Source organism: Meriones unguiculatus, chromosome X (genome assembly GCF_030254825.1).
Source record: "Meriones unguiculatus strain TT.TT164.6M chromosome X, Bangor_MerUng_6.1, whole genome shotgun sequence".
NCBI classification, from domain to species: Eukaryota; Metazoa; Chordata; class Mammalia; order Rodentia; family Muridae; genus Meriones; species Meriones unguiculatus.
Genome location: NC_083369.1, coordinates 54,384,632 through 54,397,826, shown reverse-complemented (window position 1 = coordinate 54,397,826; position 13,195 = coordinate 54,384,632). Strand labels below are relative to the sequence as shown.

Genomic DNA, 13,195 nt, shown 5'->3' with positions numbered 1-13,195 from the left:
ATTGTAATAATTGGCTTTCATATGTCAGTGGTAACCAAAAGTTTTAAAATTGGTTTTAAGGCACATTTAATGGGAGGAAAAATGATGCATGTTACTAGAAACCTTGTCTATTTCCATTTCCTGAGCTAGTGAGCCCATGGACATTAGAAAAAAAATCTATTAATGAGAGTGGGCAATTGAATTATCCCACAATCACTGTGTAAGGATGAATATATGATTTAAACTGTAGTAATGCTTCTTATAAAAAAGTCCGTACCTTGTTTTTGGTGCATAGATATTAATAACTGAAATGTCATTTTGGTGATATTTTTTCCTTTGATTATTATGAAGTGTCTTTCCCAATCTCATTTGTTTTGTTTGGATTTGAAGTCTATTGTGTTAGATATCAACACCAGCTTTCTTCTTGGGTCTACTTGATTAGAATATCTTTTTCCAAATATTTATTTTTTGGGAGGTCCAGATAGATTCCCTTTTGTCTCCAGACTCCATCTTAGACAGAGATGACTTAGGCCCCATGATACTCTTAGCTCGAGGAAAAGACCAGTAATGACCTGGGTAAGCCTCAGTCAACCAACTACAAGTGCAACTGTGAATAGCTGAAAGGCCTGGAGAATGTTGTTTGAGATGACCACCACCTTGCCCCTACTAACAAATTTTGCCACCTGTAACTATTCCTTAGCCTCCTAATCAGAATAGAGATTAGCTCATCACTCCTGGAAATCTCCAGTTTCCTTTAAAAGACCTTTGTACCTTTGTCCTGTGGTTACCAATTTTTAGAATGGTTGACCCAGAATCCTGAAATATTTTGCTTAATAAAATATGCTCTGAGTCTTGTACATCATTTTCAGACCCTACATCTTGAGATAATGTCACCCAGATGAAAACTAAACAAAGAAATGCTGGAGGTAAGAAGAGTAATTTTATACTGAAAGAACCTACCAGATATTTACAAAACGTTTCTTCAAAAAACAAAAGAATATTCCTTATTCCAGTACCTCCTGAAACTTTCTCCAAAACAGACTAAATGCTTGGACACAAGCAAGTCTCAAAAAAATACAAGAAATGTTTAATTAACTCATTGCATCCTATCAGACCATCATGCATTAAAGCAATATATCAACAACAACAGAAACAACAGAAATTTTATGAACACATGGAAATTGAACACCTCTTTACTGAACAAAAATTGGTCATGACAAAAATAAATTTTAAAAAATTGAAGAATTCTAGAACAGAACACCAACAGAACAGGCTCTAAGAGCAACAATCAATAAATGGGACCTCATGAAACTGAAAAGCTTCTGTAAAGCAAAGCCATCATCAAAACAGAGCGACTGGCTACAGATTGGGAAAGAATCTTCACCAACCCTTTATCTGACAGAGGACTCATATCCAGTATATATAAAGAACTAAAGAAGCTGAAAAGCAGCAAACCAAGTAATCCACTTAAAAAATGGGGAACAGAGCTAAACAGAGAACTCTCTGTAGAGGAAAATTGAATGGCACTTAAAGAAATGCTCAATGTCATTAGCCATTAGGGAAATGCAAATCAAAACAGCCCTAAGATTTTACCTTACACCCATCAGAATGGCCAAGATCAAAAACTCAAGTGACATCACATGCTGGAGAGGTTGTGGAGAAAGGGGAACCCTCCTCCACTGAGTATGGGAAGGTAAACTTGTACAACCACTCTGGAAATCAATCTGGCACATCTCAGACAACTAGGAATAGTGATTCATCAAGATCCAGCCATACCACTTCTAGGCATATATCCAAAAGAGGCTCAAGTACACAATAAGGGCATTTGCTCAACCATGTTTGTAACAGCTTTATTTGTAATAGCCAGAAGCTGGAAACAGACCAGATGCCCCTCAACTGAAGAATGGATGCAGAAATTGTGGTACATCTATACAATGGAGTATTACTCAGCAATGAAAAATAAAAATCATGAAATTTGAAGGTAAATGGTGGGATCTGGAAAGGAGCATCCTGAGTGAGTTGTCCCAGAAGCAAAAAGACACACATGGTATATACTCACTCATATAGACATACAACATAGGATAAACCCACTAAAGTCTGTACATCTAAAGAAACTAAGCAAGAGAGAGGACCCTGACTAAAATGCTCAATCCCCATCCCGAAAGGCAAAGAGGATGTACATCAGAAGAAGAAGAAAACAGGAAACAACCTAGGAACCTGCCACAGAGGGCTTCTGAAAGCCGCTTCCCTGCAGACTATCAAAGCAGATGCTGAGCCTGATGGCCAACTGTAGGGCAGAGTGAATGGAATTTTATGTAAGAACTGCTAAATAGTAAGAGCTGGAGAGGACAGGAACTCCACAAGGAGAGCAGCAGAACATGAAAATTTGAACACAGGGAACTTCCCAGAGACTCATACTCCAACCAAGGACTATTCATGGAGATAACCTAGAACCCCTGCATAGATGTAGCCCATGGCAGTTCAGTGTCCGAGGGGGTTACATAGTAATTGGAAGAGGGACTGCCTCTGACATAATCTGATTGGCCTGCTCTTTGATCACCTCACCCTGAGGAGGGAGCAGCCTTACCAGGCCACAGAAGATGACAATGCAGCCACTTCTGATGACACCTGATAGACTAAGATCAAAAAGAAGGAGAGGAGGACCTCCCCTATCAGTGGACTTGGGGAGGGGCATGTGTGAAGAAGGAGGAGGGAGGGTGGGAAAGGGAGGGGAGGAGGGAGGAGCTTATGGGGGATATAAAGTGAATAAAGTGTAATTAATAAAAGTTAAATAAAAAAAATAAAAAAAATTGAAGATTTCTAGAATTCAGACCATATCCATATTTATGAACCATAATTAAAGCAGAGCTAAAAAGAATGTTCAGAGCAGTGAGTGCCTTCATACAGAAACTGAAGAGATCTTGTATTAGAGGAATCGCAAATGGCTGAGAAACTCTTAAAGAAATTGTTTAATATACTTAGCCACCAGGGGAATGCAAATCAAAACTACTTTGAGATTTCATCTTATACCTTTCAAAATGTCTAAGATAAATTACACAAGTTACTGGCAAGGATGTGGTGCTAGGATAACACTTCTTCATTGCTGGTGGGAGTGCAAACTTGTACAACCACAATGGATACTAGTACGGAATTTCCTCAGAAAATTGGAAATCAATATATCTTAAGACCTTCTATAATACTCTTGGGCATACACCCAAAGGACATCACATCCTACTTCAAGGACACGTTCTCAACTATTTTTATTGAGGCTTCACTCATAACAACTAGAAACTGCAAACAACCTAGATGTTCTTCAACCAAGGAATGGCTAAAACAAATGCGTAGTACATTCACACAATTAAGTATTAGCTAACTCTTAAACATTGACATCATGAAATTTGCCAGGTAAAGGATGAAACTAGAAAAAAAAAATCATCCTTAGTGAGGTAACCCAGACCAAGAAAGACAAATATGTAATTAATAATAAGTGAATATTAGCTGTTTAGTAAATGATAACAAAGATACAATCCATAGACTCACAGAGAGGGTAGGCAAAGAGATGGGTTCTTGAGGGTACTAATGCATAGATCACTGTTAAAGGAGAAATACAATCGGTTTTTCAGGATGGCTGGAGACAGATGTGGACAGGAACAAGAGGGATCAGGATGTGAAGGAGATGAGATAGAGGGAGAGAGTCTGGAAAGAGATGGATGGAATAGAGTGGTTGCTTTGGAAGGGTGTTGTTCAAACCTAGTATACTGGTATCTTTCTGAGATCTATTATGGTGATCCTGGTGAGGATTCTAGCAAAAGGTGATAACGAGTCTGAACTAGACATCTCTTTTAACCTTGTCAAGGCTCCTAGTGGTGGTAGTGATTTGCATTTGTGTGATTTTTTGCCTAGAACTGTGGTGTTCAACCTTTCTAATGCTGCAAGCTGTTAAGAGAGTGCTTCATGTTGTGGTGATCTGCAACCATAAAATTATTTTCATTTCTACTTCAAAATAGTAGTTTTCTACTGTTATGACAAGTAATGTAAATATCTGATACAGATGATATCTGATATGTGACCTCTGTGAAAGTGTCACTTGACCCATAGTGGGGTCACAACCCACTGGTTGAGGTTCTGTGGCCTTTAGGGTTCCCTCAAGATCCCCACATATTCCAGAAAGCTGATGCTAAGAATGAGTACTGCTCTTCATAACTGAAAGCCCATTAATGGGGACAACATTGACAAAGCTCATTGAACATGAGGAGATTGAGTGGATGCCTGCATGGAGTCTTCACCCTGTGTTTCAGTCACTTTGGTGTATTCTGTAGGCTACTGAAAGGAACAGACACAACTCAGCCACAGATCTTTTGACCTACAATTTGCCCTCCCTGCAAGATATGTTGGAGAAATGGTTGTGCAGAACCTGTGGCAGGAACAAACCAATGTCTAATTTAACTTGAGGCCCGCTCCAAGAGAGGGAGCTTATGTCTAACACTGCTTGGATAGCCAAGAACCAGAGACTGAATATCCCAAAGACATAGGGTAAAACCAAACGTGAATGATAAAAAGTCAATGAAATGATTCCTAATTATATTCTGTTATACTCATAGATCAGTGCCTTGTTTAATCTTCATCAGAGAGGCTTCCTCAGACAGCAGATGGCAGCAGGTACAGAGACACACAGAAGATATGTGAATGGAGAATCTACATAGGCAATTACTATGGGATACGTTTTCTAGGAACATGGAGAATCCCATAGAATAGGGGGTGATTTTAGGAGTCAGAGTGAATGAAGAATACCAGTAGAGTGTGGATCACCAAATCAAATACACAGAGCTCACATGAGCTCAAAGAGACCAAAGAGGCAAGCACTGGCCTCTGGGGCTCTGCATCAGATACTCTGCATACATGGTGTAGCTGTTAGCTAGGTGCTTTTGTGGACCTCTTAACAGTTGTAACCACTGTGCCTTTTACTTCATTTCCTGCTCTTTGGACTCTTTTTCTGCTATTGGGTTGTCTTGTCCAGTACTTGTGTGGCAAATTGGCTGTATCATATTGTATTTTGTTTTATCATGCATGGTTGTTGTCTCTTGAAGGCTTGCTCTTTTGTGAAGACAGACAGATCTGAAGTGTATCAGAGAGGAGGTAGGTGTATTTGGGAAGAGTGGAGGGAAGAAAAACGGTTGCTGGAATGTATTGTATGAGAGCAGAACTTTAAAAATAGATTTAAAAGGAAAAGAGTCTACAACTACCACTTTGCTAAATAAGAATAATTTCTTACTATATTCTAAAGTGTTTCTTTATACCTACAGACACACACACACACACACACGTACACACACACATACACAATTGGACAGATGGATGCAATGCTAGATAAAAAGATTGCTCAGACTCTAGCTTCAGAAGAGACACCTGTATCACAACTGGTTCATCTATGGCTCAGGATAAACCAAAATTGGAAAGACTGTAAAAGCTTGATGTCCACTATGAAACAGTCTCTCTAGAAAGGTTTGCATTAATAAGACTGGAATAATGTCAACATCAATAAATATATTGGAGTTGGAGAGAAAAATGCATTGGGTCCTATTCTTAGATGAATAGCTGCAAGAAATTAATGACTACTGAAAGTAGGAGAATTGGCCTTTCCTAGGAATGAGGTCCATTATTGGTTGTCCGAAACAGAGTGATCAGCTCTGAACCCATATACACAAAAACAACACAAAGAGACTATGTACATTGTTTTTATATGCATGAAGGCAGGAAGGTAAAATAAGTTTTAAGCTGATTCTCTACAGAGTCTTAATAAGATACTAATGTACTTATTAGGTAGAAGTGCTCTTAATTATTTACTATAAGATTTCACTTCAAATAATAACACAAAACATTAGGGGCACAGGAGGAGATGAGGGAGTGAAGGTGGGATTGGGAGGGAATGAGAGAGGGGGCTACAGCTGGGATGCAAAGTGAATAAAATGTAATTAATGTAAAAAATAAAAAATTAATTAAAAAATAAGAATTTAAAGGAAACATATTCAAATATCAAGGTAAATATCTGAAATAGTGACTTACATTTTACTTTCTGATAATAACTAGGTAAGAGAAATGAAAAGACTATCATTGCCAATAAGTTTTTAAAACTCACAAATATTTACTACTGTGTTATTCAAGTGCTGTTACATCTATAAAAGAGAATATTCAAAAGATATCATAATAAAGTCCATGTGCCTTTAATTCATAACTTTATTGATGTTTTGAATTTACATATAAGAAGTATTTATATAAAAGGAACGCCAGAAAGGCATTCAAAAACAATATTGTTTATAAATTATGCTATTATAAAATATGGTACGTTGAACATTGTAAATGGTAGATGTGAATGTTGTTTTGATTTCCTCAGATAAGGAGAAGAGATGAGAACTGTACTCAAACGTTACAAATACATGGCTTGGGTTGAGCCCAGAATGTTTCTATCTAAGTATTTCTAGACCAAGGCTTGGAATAATCTAGCCTTTGTACAGTCTAAATCTTTTACATGCCCAAACCTTGAAGGTTTCAGATTCTAGCCCCCATCTACTAACACAGGCCTAGAAAGTTTTCAGCCTCTGAGACTTACTGCTAAACAAGCTCACACTTTCTAGTTCTTCCTGAACACTAACTGGCTGGTTCAACTCAGCTTTTCTGGCTCAAAAGGTCTCTACAAGCTGATGCATTCAAACTGGCTTCTCTCCACTTCTCACTGAATTGTTCTGCTTGAAAAAAATAAAAAAAAAAACTGCTTTTGAACTGCAGGAGCTGAACTGTAGGAACTCAACTGCATTCAATTAAATTGTGCCCAACTTCACCAAACTGTATTGTTCTCCTGAAATTTAATATATTCTCTCCATAAACTTTTTTTTGTGCTGGTCTTATGTTGATTATTTTTCCTGCCTCTTCTTATCCTATCTCTCATTCACTTCTTTCAAATTCATCACTTTGTCTCCTCTTCAATTAGACATTATGGTTTGAGAAAAAAGGTTGTGTAAAATTAAGGGTTTTCTATGCTTGCCTCGGTTCCTTAATAATGACACAGAGACCTGTTGTTTCTATTATTGGCTTCAGACACTATAGCTGGGCAGATACTGTGCTATTCTAACATGACTATGCTTGTTTAGCCTACTTCCAAACCAAGTGGCCATTTACCTGATATCTTAGTCTTGCTCTGGCTCCTCCTTGTTTATCTATGTTCACATGATGACTCCGATTTCTTTGCTATTTATCTGAAGATCCCTCCCTGGGATAAGAAGTTTCACCTTATCTTCTCCTGCCGAACTATTAGCTGTCCAGCTCTTTATTAACCAATACGATGTGATATAGAACAATTTTTACAAAACATTGTACTCAGAATTCTGGGTATAGAAATCAACATTTGAATACACAGTGCACAAACATTCTTCAAAAGGATCTGTAATAAATTCTACCAAGAGTGTTTAAAGGTGAATCTTGTCAACATTCTAGCAAGAAAAATTACCAGTGTGTAATAAGGGTGTGTTCCAGGTGGATCACACAAACCTATGACTTTGGATTTTATCCCTTGCCAGAGCAGCCATGTTGCTGAATTAAAATTCCTCTATAAAACATACTGAGATTAAACTTAAAGAACATGTCACTATTTCTTAATTAAATTTTATGTTAATGGCAAGGACATATAAAAGTAATGTCAGAAAGTAATTAATAATTAAAGTAAATTACATTAATAATGTGGTCAGAAATTTCTTGATTTGTTTCTGTTCTTTTTAATTATTTTTTGAGATTAAAATATAATTTCATCATTTTCATAATTTTCTTCTTCCAACCCTTCTTATATTCCCTTGCTTAATCTCCTTTAATTCATAATTTATATTTACATTAAAGTTTCTGTAAAGCATAGAACCCTGACAATAGAACAAAAGTAACAGCCTACAGACTTGGAAAGGATCTTCACCAACTATATCTGACAAAGAGCTAATATCCAAAATATATATTGTAATCAAGAAGTTAAACAGCAACAAACCAGATAATCCCAATAAAATGTGGTACAGAGCTAAACAGAGAATTTTCAACAGAGGACTATCAAATGACAGAAAAACATGTAATGGAATATTCAACATCCTTAGTCATTAGGGAAATGCAATTCAGAATGACTCTGAGATTCTATCTCACACTCGTCAGAATGAATAAGATCAAAATCTTGAAGGTGAGAGCATATGCTGGCAATGATGTGGAGAAAGGGGAACATTCTTCCATTGCAGGTGGGAGTAAAAACTTTGACAAGCACTTTGGAAATCAATCTAGTGCTTTCTCAGAAAATTAGTAATAGTGCTATCTTAAGATCCAGCTATACTATTCCTAGGCATAGTCCAAAATATGCACAAGTATACAACAAGGTCATTTGCTCAATTATGTTTATAGCAGCTCTATTTGTAGTAGACAGAATCTGGAAACAACGTATATGTCTCTTAACCAAAGCATGGATAAAGAAATTGTGGTACATTTACACAATGGAATACTACTCAGATAATAAAAGCAAGAAAAACATGAAAATTCCAGGCAAATGGATGGAACTAGAAAAGATCATCTTGAATGAGGTAACCTATAACAAGAAAGAGACACATGATACACACTTAATTATAAACTGATATTAGCCATATAACACAGGATAACTGTACTACAATACTCAGATGCAAAAAAAGGTAAATAACAAGGAAGCCCCTAGGGAGGGTGATTAATTCTCATTTAGAAGGGCAAATAGAATAGACATCAGAAACAGTTGAAGACAGGGAGCAGGATGGGAGTCTACCATAAATGTCCACTGAAAGACACCACCCAGTAAAGGATCAAAGCAGATGTTAAGACTCACAGCCAAACTTTGGGGAGAAAGCAGGGAGGCTTAAGAAAGAGTGGAGGAGTACAAGTATGCAAGGGGACAGGAGCTCTATTGGAAGACCAACAGAGCCAACAAATCTGGGAGCCTGGTGGCCTGCAGAAACTGATGCACCAACAAAACTCCATGTGTTGAGAAGACCTAGACTCCCTGCTCAGATGTAGCCAATAGGCAACTTAGTCTCCATGTAGGTTCCCTAATAAGGAGAGCAGGCACTGTCTCTGACATGGATTCTGATGCCTGCTTTTTGATCACTTCCCCCTGGTTTTTGCCAGGCCACAGAGGAAAAGGGTGCAGGCAGGTGTGATGAGACGTGATAGCCTAGAGACAAATTGTAGGTGAGGAGGGCTCTCCCTTTCTGAGGACTAGGGGAGAGGAATGGTGGGGGAGAGGGGGAGCGGGACCTGGAATAGACAAGGGAGGATGCTACAATTGGAATGTAAAGTGAATATATTATAAAAATAAATTAAAATAGTAGAATATGCAGATTAAATAGCAGATATAAAAATTTCTATGATCTACCACTCAGTGGTTGTAGTACTTTGAGTGGGAATCCCATAACCTTATATGTTTAAATATTTGGTTCTCAGTTTGTAGGCCTGTTTGGAAAAGATTAGAAGTTGTGGTATTTTTGAGGAGATATATCAGTGGGCAAGTGGGTTTTTTATTTCCTTTTCGCTTCCTAATTTTTAATCAAGATGTGAATTCTCAGCTCTTCCTGTCACCATGCCTTTAGTCCACCATTATGCACAAGAATCCTCTGAAACCATTATCTAATTTAATTTAATTTATTATTTAATTTAATTTATCTTATAAGTCTCCCTTTTTAGGGTTTTTGTCACAGTATTAGAAAGTAACTCATTCAATGTTGATAACTCAATATATGCTGTGTTTTTACCTTCCATTTTATGGTGATCCCAATTTGTCTTCACACATACACCACAATAATAAACCAAAAAACATCTAACACAAGTTTTTAAATGTATGGATAATATTTTTTTAATTTTTATGTGACTTTTATTAATTACACTTTAATCATTTTGTATCCCCCCATAAGCCCCTCCATCTTCCCCTCTGGATCCCCCCTCCCTCCCCTTTCTTCATGCATACCCCTCCCCAAGTCTACTGATAGGGGAGGTCCTCCTCTCCTTCTTTTTGATCTTAGTCTATTAGGTGTCATCAGAAGTGGCTGCGTTGTCATCTTCTGTGGCCTGGTAAGGCTGCTCCCCCCCAGGGGGAGGTGATCAAAGAGCAGGCCAATCAGATTATGTCAGAGGCAGTCCCTCTTCCCATTACTATGTAACCCACTTGGACACTGAACTGCCATGGGCTACATCTGTGCAGGGGTTCTAGGTTATCTCCATGAATAGTCCTTGGTTGGAGTATGAGTCTCTGGGAAGTTCCCTGTGTTCAAATTTTCATGTTCTGCTGCTCTCCTTGTGGAGTTCCTGTCCTCTCCAGCTCTTACTATTTACTATTTCCCACTTCTTACATAAAATTCCAGTCACTCTGCTGGACAGTTGGCCATCAGGCTCAACATCTGCTTTCATAGTCTGCAGGGTTTTAAATGATGTTTCTTATTCTAGAAGATAGTAAATCCACTACTATTGAAATTGAACTGTCTCAATTTCACCAAGTGACTTATCTAGGATACAAGCTTTATAGAATAACATTAAAATGTTTTTGGAAAAGCCAGCCTATTTCAGTTTTATCCCACTGAACTAATACATAAATTAAATTTTTCGTTTATTCAGAGAATACTTCATACTTCCTAATTATTTTCTGGATATATATATATATATATATATAATCTATTTTAATATTTTTTAGTTTGTTTCCTTTCCCTCAGCATAACTTTTCTGCACACTCTCCTGAGTATTGAAGCATAGGGCAGGGACAATTACCCATACTCATGACAACGGGGCTAGCTTTTCCACCTACCATAGGTAGCAAGAGACAAGGGAGGGGAAAAGGGTGTCTCTGCCTCATATGTAACACAGTACAGCAGACAAGAGGCAGAGCCACCTCTCCTGTGCTCACAGTCTCAGGGAGGACTCACCTGTAAACTCTGTGTCCAGTGCTGCAATAGGGGCAGGGACAGCTCTCCTGCTCTCATGACTCCAGGGTCAGCTCTTCTGCCTTCCATAGGTGGCAATGGGAGAGTGGAAGAGAGGACACCTCTTCTTTTCCCATGATGCCTCAAAATAGACAAGGCTTATACCCTTGGCTTGCTCATTTACATGTTCCACATTCAAGGCCAGCTGTACTTATGCTGCCCAGGTAAGGTGGAAGACCTGCTTTCCTGAGTGTTATAGAAGGTGAAGGACAGTGCCAACTCTTTAGCTCTGATGACCTGGGGCCAGCTTTTCTTCCTGCATTAGCTGGCAAGGGAAAAGGAGGAGGACAACTCTCCTTCACCCATGTCACTCTATGACAAGCACTAGGGTCAGCCCTTCTATGCTCACACCCTTGAGCCAGCTTGCCCCCACTTCTGCCATGAGGGTCAGTTCTACTGTGCTATCCAGGGGAGGTGCAAGCCCTGTTCTCCTGAGGGCTAGAGCAGATAAGAGGCAGAAACAACTCTTCTGCTCTCATGACTCCAAGGCCAGGTCTCTGACCTGATACTGGTGTTAAGGCAAAGGAGGAAAGAGGCCAGGAGGTTATCTCTCCCTTGTCCATGCCACCACAGAGGAGACATGTGGCAAGGCCTGCTCTCCCATGCCATACAATAGGTGCTATCTCAGCTCCAACTCCCACAATATGCAGACCTAATCTGAATACTGATGTTGTCTAGCTCTGAGTCAGCTCTCTTGCTCTCATACTACCATCATGGGAAACATCGCCCAGTTGAGGATTGGTAACAATTATTCACAGCCCTCAGAAACTGACATGTCCTCTGGCACCAGAAGCAGACCAGGGATTTCTACATTGCCTTTAATGGTAACAGATTGCTGCTGCTGCAGCACCTTGGAGCCAGACATGGCCCCCAGTGGCAGTACAGGCCGGGACCCCATTATGGTCCCAGGTGGCCTTACCAGCTACTCACATCAAGCTATTCATCACTATTGTCCTGTCTCCAGTTCCACCTCACATCATTGTGTCCACATCCTTCTGTTTCTCTTTCTCTTCCATTTTTCTACCACTGATTTTTCTCCTCTTAGTAGAGTCCAGGGTCTTTGAGTGTTTGGGGTCATCTCTGTTGTGGTCTTAGGAGTGCTATGCCTTGCTTATACATGATGGTACCAGCCAGATGTCATCTTAAGTATAGTCTGTACCCAGAGGCTTGCACAGCACTGGGGATCACAGGAAGAATTTTTTTATTCTCTGGCTTGTTTCTTGCCCCAGGAGCCCATAGCGACCAGCACAACTCCTTATTGGTGATCATCTGAGACTATAACTATTCAGGGAAATTTAGGCTACTAATCATTCAAATGTTTACAGGTCAGAACACTGACCATAGACAGCCTCTCTCCTCTTTGCCACCGACTGACACACATGCAACACAGCAGAATACATGTAAGACATCTAGAGGCAGTTTTCTTTTTGTTTTTATATACATTTTTTATGTGTCTGTGTGCCTGCATGACTGTACTTGTGCCAATTGCCTACCTGTTGTCAGATGCCCTGCAACTGAAGTTAAGGTGGTTATGAGACACTTGATGTAGTTTTTAAGAACCAAAATTGATTCTTCTTGAAGAGCAGCAAGTGCATGCACACCAATAAATCTCTGTAAGCCCCTGTGTATTTTTTCAACCAGTGTGATTCTATTCATATACCTCTGGTGCTTTATTTGTGTTTTATGCTGATATTTAAAACTTATTTTTGTATGAATGGTTTCAATCCAACATGAAACTTGAAAGTCTATCCTTTAGCACTTGCTGATCAAGGAAGACACATTATATATATATATATATATATATATATATATATATATATATATATATATGTGTGTGTGTGTGTGTGTGTGTGTGTGTGTGTGTGTGTGTATGTGTGTGTGTGTATACAGGTTTTAATTTTTATATTTAAATCTATCTTAAGTTTTAAATTATAGTTCAAGTCTAAAACTCACTCTCAGCCTTACTAATTATATTCGTTTTTGTTCATACTCTTGTTTGGGTTCTATTAACTTCTCTCATTGTTAAAATACTCTTTGAGCTGAAGAAAATACGTAAGGAATTTGCTTAGAAAATAAATTACAAGCTTTAGAGATATAAACCAAATGTGGAAAATCGATGACATATAATACTAACATAAAAATTCAACCAAAATAATGGAACAAATAATGGAAGAATATATCACACAGCTGATAAGAGATTTAATTTG

At 38.5% G+C, this 13,195-nt stretch overlaps 1 non-coding gene across 1 annotated transcript; it reads right to left on the bottom strand.

Annotated features, from left to right (window-relative positions):
* Positions 1 to 12,279: 12,279 nt before the first annotated feature.
* Positions 12,280 to 12,408, bottom strand: LOC132650254 (small nucleolar RNA SNORA17). The gene has a single exon (XR_009588634.1). It is a non-coding gene; the product is annotated as a small nucleolar RNA SNORA17 (small nucleolar RNA).
* Positions 12,409 to 13,195: the final 787 nt, after the last annotated feature.